Below are 8482 nucleotides of genomic sequence, written 5' to 3' on the forward strand. Positions count from 1 at the left end.
CCCTCTCCTCCTCCCTCTCCAGTCCTAAGAGCAGTCAGGGTTTCCTGCCCTGTGGAAAGTTCAAGTTCCTCCCCGCTCCCTCCAGGTCTAAGAAGGTGAGCATCCAAACAGACTAGGATCCCAAAAAGCCAGTACATGCAGAGGAAACAAGACCCAGTGCCTTTGTCAATGGCTTCTCAGTCAGCCCCCATGTCAGCCACATCCTGGTTTCTTGTCCATTAACTTCTTCCTTCTCAATATTCCAATCCCTATCTAGGACCAACTTTAGAAATCTTAAATAAACTGGATTCTTTCCACTCACAAAATGCTCATCTATCTAACACTTGAAAAGCACTGGTCCATATCAGTTTTTATTTTACTGCATAGTTCATCTAGTGGTAATATTATAAGCATATGAATATATCATATTTTCTACCTTTCTCTTTAGACTTTAGTATGAATTGACTAAAGTCAGAGGATGACTAAATAACTAAGTTAAAAACTAGGATAGAGCTTTTACAAGATCCTTCTCATCTTTCAACATGAATACATAAATCTGGGACATATGACCTCAATTATCTATTACTGCAGCAAATGTTGTGATGTTTTGGAGAGGGCTCATATCTTTTGAACGAAAACATTTTGTTATGCTTCCAGAACATTTCACATATGTAACTTCAGGTGGGTCATCAAGTCTATCTTCTACAAATAATTTATAATAGTTTAAAATCTCATTCTAATATTTGTCATTTAAGAAAGAAAAACATATCCCTGATTCCATAGCAATTCAGGATGACACTTTTTAAGTTTCCAAAATATAATTGAAATCCACATTTTCACACTTCTATCAGCCAATATACATTAGCAGTATGCAAATATTGCTAAATACTTCTTCGTTTGTTATAAAAGCATAAAATGGTCAAGTTAATTTATCCTGGAATGATGCAGAATAAAACTTCTTACCTCAAAAAAATAGTGCATAATCCAAAATGAAATCAAAAAAGTGGTCATTTGCCTAGCAAGCAAGGTTCAGATTGCAATAAATGCCATCTTCTAAAAAGATGAGAATTTGATGAATATTTCATAGTAACAAAGAAAGACATAGATCACACTTTTTAAATACATTGATGGTGCATCAGGTTGGCAATTACAGAAGGTAGGCAAAACATAGCTGATGACTCCAGATGTACCCTGGGAACAATTATAGCTTTAGGGCTGATGACAACTAGAGTCTGTTCATACATTCTGAAGGATTTACCCAATAGTCTCACCAAAGTTACGAGACAGTAGATGCCCACTTAGAGAGGCCTAAAGTTGGACCAATAATTTGGTTTAAGACTTAAACATTCCAACTTCTTCTTAGTTATCATTGCAACCAATGCATCTACTTTGTGGGTTCCACTTTCTAGGAAAACAATTTCATCAAATTGGCAGTATGAGATGAATTATCTTCCTAAATGGACTCTTATTTTTCACTGCTCAAGGCTATTCTGTGATATATATATACCACTTAGTTTTCAGGTTGGTTTCTTTGTTTTTACTAGTACATGTTACAGAAAGGAATTTGTAATCACACACTGTAGCTTTCCCTCAGTTTCAACCCCTCCATGTTCTCTCAATCAGCTTTCAAAAATAGTTTTATTGCCTACAATCATCACTTTTAATTCTCCATCACTGATCTCTTCTGTGGATCCTGAATGCAATACCCAGTTGCATAGTTTTTACATCCGTCTGCACAGACATCTGCTTTAGTTTGTTTTGAACAGGACTACAAATTATTACCAACTGTGAGGCACATAAATAATTGGCATATGTTTCTCACAGTTTTGAAGAATGGAGAGTCAAAGACCAATGATGTTACAGATGCAGTGAGCTCTTGTCATATCTGCACTCTAACCCTTCAAGTAGAAAGATTGTTGTCATTTGATGCCTGTTTTAGGACACAAAAATAATCTCGTTCCTAGGGTCTCTACTTTTAAACCCGATCAGCAGTGATGTCCCATCATTGTATCAGTGGGTTGATGTGGGATTTCCCTCTGTGTGCTATGGATATGTTTTATTAGCATTGGTTGATGTTTCAGTCAATGACTTAGCAGAGCAAAGCCAGGTGGGAAATCTGAAAGAGATAGAGACAGAGCGTAGGCAGAGTAAAGGAGATTCCATGTAGCTGCGGAAGGAGAAAGATGCCAGAACAGAACGTTAGACACACATTAATCGAAATGGGTTACTTTAAGATGTAAGAGTTAGTAAGAAGCCTAAGCTAACTGGACAAACAGTGCTGTAATTAATATATTTTGTGTGATTATTCTAGTCTGGGTGCAAGGAAATAAAAGAGCAGTCTCAGATTACAGTGGGTGAGGATTCCAGTCTAGGAATTGTGTAAGCAAATGACAGTTCCAACACATACAGCTTAACTAACATGAACCAGGATAAATCATTTGCACAGAAGCTCATCTTTCCAAAGATTTTCTTGTTCATATTCTATTACCAGTATCTCCGGACTAGATGTGCAAAATATAAACCCAGTCATCTTTCATTTTGTTTCACCTGAAGTAATGTGTAAATCTAAGGATGTTTTAATATCTAATACATTGTTGTATTTGAGTAAATATCTTTATCTATCTATCTATCTATCTATCTATCTATCTATCTATCTATCTATCTATCTATCTATACATGTGATTTGCCTGCAGTGGATTCCAGTTTTCTTAAATATTTCAATGAGATGAGCTAGTTTATATTTATAATTTTATATATAACTCCTCTGTCTTAACATCACTTGTAGATTTTTCTAACAATCACTCATTGAACTGGTACAAAAGAGACCACTGACTCCTCCAAGTCAGACAACCAGAGTTCCATTCCTTATTTTGGAAAGAGAGAACTAAAGGTTTCCAATAGTGGTGCTCTTACAAAAATTCATGTCCTATTGAATTCAAGTTCACATATATCTACACAATACACACATAAAAACACATAAATTAAAAAATTAAATTGGTAAATATAATAAAGTGAATTTTGAGTGAAGCTCTTAAAATGTGTCTTTAGATACATTCCTAATGCTAACATAAACACTTTTAATTTAATTTGTTTCTTATGTTTCATAGCTTAGCTACTTTTTTGGATAATATTTATAAGGAATTAGAATATGATATTCTGAGAGGATAAATGGGTTCCTAACATCAGCAAGACATGTATATATAACCATTATAGATTTATCACTGTTGAAAATATATCTTAATATATAATAAAAATAATAATATAAAAATAATATAAATATTTCTTAATATATTAATAAAATACATTGTTATATTTTATTGCTGTATTTATTTTATTTTTACAGTCTATAGTATTGAATTTTGTTCTTCAGGTGTTTCATTAATAAATATTTTACAAACACAAAACAGAAATATAATGATTTCTTTTTGATGAATAATAATTTAAGAGGTTTACAAAATTATTATACAGAAAATAAAAATACTAATTACATTATTTGTGTTATAATAAGTCATAAGAATGCTAATCTCTACTTGATATAGAATCTTGGAATAATAACATTAGAAATTTGATCTGCTTTTAAGACTAAAATAACTTTGTGTTTTACTTTTCGTTTAATTTCTCATCTAAATCATGTTCTTGCCTTTTTAATAAATAGCAATTTTGTAATATCCCTATGATTTATTCTCAAGTAGAGCAGAAGTAAGAAAAGGAAACATTGCCATTAGTTTCCTATTGTGATTCCCCCCTGCGTGGAGAGTAGTAATGAGAGCTTTTAAAGTCCAACTCTCATGTTTATTGTTAGGGAACTAAATTACAGTAGAAAATTGGATAAAGAATAGTAATGAAAATCTTTCAGTAGTTTGAAATCCAATCTATATTTTGTATTATGTTTTTTATTATCAAATGTTATAATATTTTAATGTTGTTCTCTGAGAGATGGTAATTACCTTCTTTCACAGAAATATATTTGATATATATCGATTCTAATAACTGCATCCTTGATACTATTTTAAGTTTCATTTTCTTTTATAAGAGTCACTGTGAATAAACACTAAGAAAATAATTATTAATTTATATATTTATTCTTAGAAAGAAGGAACAAAGTATAAAATAATTAATAATCAAACACACATGTATTAGGAATATGCCTTAGCACTATTTTATAGGCATTAGTAAACAAACTTGTTTATTTAAATACATTATCTAAGCCATGTGTTTACAAGCGCTATTCAGTACATGAAATATAAAATAATGTAAGAACACTAATAATAAATATTGTCATATATATTTGTTCAGTATTAATGCATTCTGTAACTTAACTGAATTTCTAAAAATCAAAGAATCTTGATGACAGATAAGGAGATAATTCTATGAGTAGAAATGACCTACATTGGTGGATGAAACAACAGGATCGATCATTGACTGCAGTTCTAATCTTTTCAGTGACTATATTCCAAAATAATTAGATAGTTAGTGGGAAGAGTTAATGATAGTTTGAATGAACAAATCCCAAGCCCTGCATTAATATAATTTCCATAAATATAGATAAAATCCTTCTTAATAAAATCAGGTATTTTAAAGATAGTATAACAGATACGGAGGGTGTTCAGCAGAAAAACATACTTTAAAATTTTATATTCCACTAAATTAAAAATCTAAAAGAAAAGAATGAGTTTGTAAATGTATATGTCCTATTAAAGTTACTTCAATGTGAAGTAATAATTTAAATTTTTTCATAGCATTAAATGATATGGAAATAGCAATTTAAAGTCTCACAGGTAAAATAAACTCAGAACCAGATGTATTCAATATAAAATTCCACAAGACCTTCAAAGAAAAAAAAATCAGCAAAACTCCTCAAATTATCACATATAATAAAAAGTACAAATATTTATAAATTATTTTATGAAACCAATAATACTTTGATTTCAAATCAGATAGAGACAGAACAGTTAATAACAAAAGATAATTTTAGGTTTATCTCTATGATGAGCATAGATATAAAGTTTCTCATAAAATGTGTGCAAATAATATTCAAGAATACATCAAAAATATCACCCACCCATGGTTAGTAAGTTAGGTTCATCTCAGAGATGCAAAGATTACTCAACATACATAATTTGGTAAGCATCAATCACGACATAAAATATTCAAAGACAGAAACCACATTACCATATAATTAATATATTATATTAATATAATTAACCATATAGCTAATATAATAAACAGCAAAAGTCTTTGACAAAGTTCTGCATTTCTTCATTGCAAATGACTAGAATGATGTAGGAATAAGAAAGACTTATCTCAACATAATAAAATTTCAACAGTCTCACATTAACATAGTGTTATATGTATATAAATTAAAAACATTTACATGACACAAAAATCAGGAAGACGAAAAGGATATCCATTTTCAACATTTCCCTTTAACAGTGTTTGACTATTAGCTAAAGCAATAATTTGCATAATGGAAATGTTAGTAGAAAAGAAAAATATGACTGTGTTCTTATTTACAGATGACTTGAACACACAGATAAAAAATTCTATATATTCCACTAAAAAAACCACTTCAAGCGAATAAATATATTTACACAATAGCAGTATAAAAATTAAAACAAACATAGTCACCTTCCTATATACTATAAGCAATAACATATAGGAAAAATCAGAGGAATCACATTAACTATTACCTTAAAACAATTTAAAAAAAGACTATTTGAATGGGCCTAACAAAAGAAATGAAAAACTTGTTAAATAAAAACATTAGGGCAAAAAAGAACAAAATTAAAGAAAATGCCCCAAACTGAAAAGAAAATTCATGCTTATGCCTTGATCAGATTAATATTGTGTAAGTACTTGTACAAATAAGATTAATCTACATATCCAATATAATCCCCAATAAAATTCTTATTCAATTCTTCTGAGAATTTGAAAAGTTAGCCTCAAAATTTTTATTGATACAGGACTAAGAGTAGTCAAACAATGCTGGACAATAGAATCAGTGCTGGAGGTAACATCATTCCAATTTCAAGTTATTCTCCAGAGCAGCAGTAATATAAAAAAAAGCAAAGTACTACTAAAAAATAGAATGATCAATGAACTACAATAGAAAATTCGTACATAAACATAAACTCATACTGTCACCTGGGTTTTGACAAGAAGGACAACTGTATGCGCTGAAGAAGAGAGAATATTCAACAAGTGTCCCTGGTCATCTAGACAGCATCGAGTAATAGAAGAAAACTTAATCATTATCTCTCACACTGTACGTAATTTGCATCAGATTACAGACCTTTACAAAGACCTGACACTTTTAGTCTGATAGTGATGAAATTAATGAATATGTTTGAATTCATTGACACAGGAACAGCATTCTATACAGGATGCTGGAAGCTCAGACACTAAAACAAACAATTCAAAAAAATTGTAAATTCATTAAACTAAATCACCTCTGTACACTTTAGGACCTCGTCATTCCACTGAAGAGGGAGCCAACTGAATGGAAGAAAAACTTTACCAACTATATATCCACTAGAATTAGTTCCTACAACATATGAAATAATTAAAAAAAATACCATCTAAATAGCATTAAGCAATTTAATTAAAATTTCCAGAATGGTACTGATTAGTTAACAAAGGAAAGAAAACCATTGACAGCCTGAGGGACATGGAGACCCTGGACTTTGACCACTTTTTAGCATCTTGTGCCTGCTCCACCGCTGCGAATGGTAAGGTACCTTCTCCAAGTCAGCTTTTGCTGACATTCATCTCTGGCTATTCCCCCTGGCTGAGAACTGAGATCTGGATTCTCGTCTTGGACTGCTGTCCTCATCTCATTTTCGGACTGTAGACCCTCAGACACCTGGAGTGACCCCCGGTCCCCACTCTCTGAACTGACGAGTATTAGGGTGGCCTTAACCTATCCCATGACCCTTGCTCTATCTCGAAGGTGTTGACAGATACATACCCATTGGGTCTCATCTCTCTCATGCTTTTGGCCATGGAAAATATACCTAAAACAACCAGGCCAACTTTCCCCACTTGGATGTCTTTTACAGACACTAAAACCTCTGCCTTACTTACAAATTTCTAACCATACCCAACTTTGCACTAACAAATGGCTTATGTACCCCTTAAATAACAACCTAAAGTGCAAACTTTCTAACTTCTATCATCAAACAGGCACATGAAAACTTTTCTGTCCAGCATGCTCCACACTGCCTGTGTCCCGCTAGCATCTCACAGCCATGTGTTTTCCTTTCTTTGGGCAGCCACACCCCCACCTGCCTATAAAAGCTCTTTGTCTAACTCCTAATATTTTTCTCACTCCAATTCCTTCTAGTCTATGTCTGTCACTGCTACCATTGGCCCCGCAGGAAACAGCAAGACTAGCTGGGTCCGCAAGGTGACTGCTTCCAGTTCCAATTCTCACTCTCCACGGCAGCTGGTGGCGTTGCAGCTGGTGGGCGACAGTGCTGAGTAACTTCCCTGTCTACTCCATGTATGAAACCCTGTTTGAATGGTGTAGCCACATGGATGTGATTCTATTTTAAATGTATATTCTACATGGCCTCCATGTCTCTCTTCTTTTTTGTTTCTGCTTAAAATTCCCACTACATCTCAGAAAAGGTGGTTTTTCTGTGAAACACATAACTGCCACCATCTTCACTAAGGGTGGGTCAGGTGACCAAGTTGTCATCATTATATTTCAAATTGGTATGTTCTTTCAAATTTCTTACAAAAGAGACTTTATAATGCAACCCTGCTTTAAAATATATTAAGCGTTATGGTAAGCTTCTATTGCAAACAGATTTTTCTTCTTTGTCTTTCACAAGTATAAATTTCACCTGTTAAGTTAAAATCCAGTCAAGTCAAGCTTGGACCCAGTTCTCCAGGCGGACTCTATACTGCAGTTATAACTTATCTATACCCAATAAACAGCCCTCAACTTCTCAGAGATCTGGGGAGTATGGCATTTAACTATTTAATTATTAAAAGTCTTTTCATAACAGAGAGACAGGTTGTTCCTAGGAAAAGCACTGTTTCTTCCAAAGAAGACAAAAGACAGGTAGGCACAAAATAATGTCCATCTTCAATTCACTTCATAAGGTGAAAGTGGAAACCACTGTGTGAACTGCCTTTCATTTAAAATGAAGGTCTCCAAATGTAGAAAGAGAATCAAATGGAATCGACTGCCTTGCTGCTCAGCCCACGTTAGATTTGTCTTCTTATAGTATTCCTAATCCACAGGATTTCTAAAACTTTGTAATACCATTACTAAACAGCAGAAGGCAAATACAGTTCTGATGCCCCTGCCTTCAAAGACCATGGAGGATGTGGGTCTAGGTAGTCAATTGAGAAACTTGTCTGTCATTTTTTAATCAATAACTCAAGTACAATCTTACTGTTCTCAAAGATCTCTGATGCAGTTTGACATCTGAGAGGTTCTGTTAGTTTAAAAGAGAACCTCATCAAAGAAATTTTACTATAACTTCTTAACATG

The 8482-nt window shown here is 33.0% G+C and overlaps 1 pseudogene; it reads left to right on the forward strand.

The window, feature by feature from the left end:
• The window catches only part of LOC146892160 (L-lactate dehydrogenase A chain pseudogene), a 32881-nt pseudogene extending 25419 nt beyond the window's left edge, over positions 1-7462 (forward strand).
• The last annotated feature ends 1020 nt before the right edge of the window (positions 7463-8482 follow it).

This window comes from Myodes glareolus, chromosome 12, assembly GCF_982192425.1.
Source record: "Myodes glareolus chromosome 12, mMyoGla1.1, whole genome shotgun sequence".
Lineage (NCBI taxonomy): Eukaryota > Metazoa > Chordata > Mammalia > Rodentia > Cricetidae > Myodes > Myodes glareolus.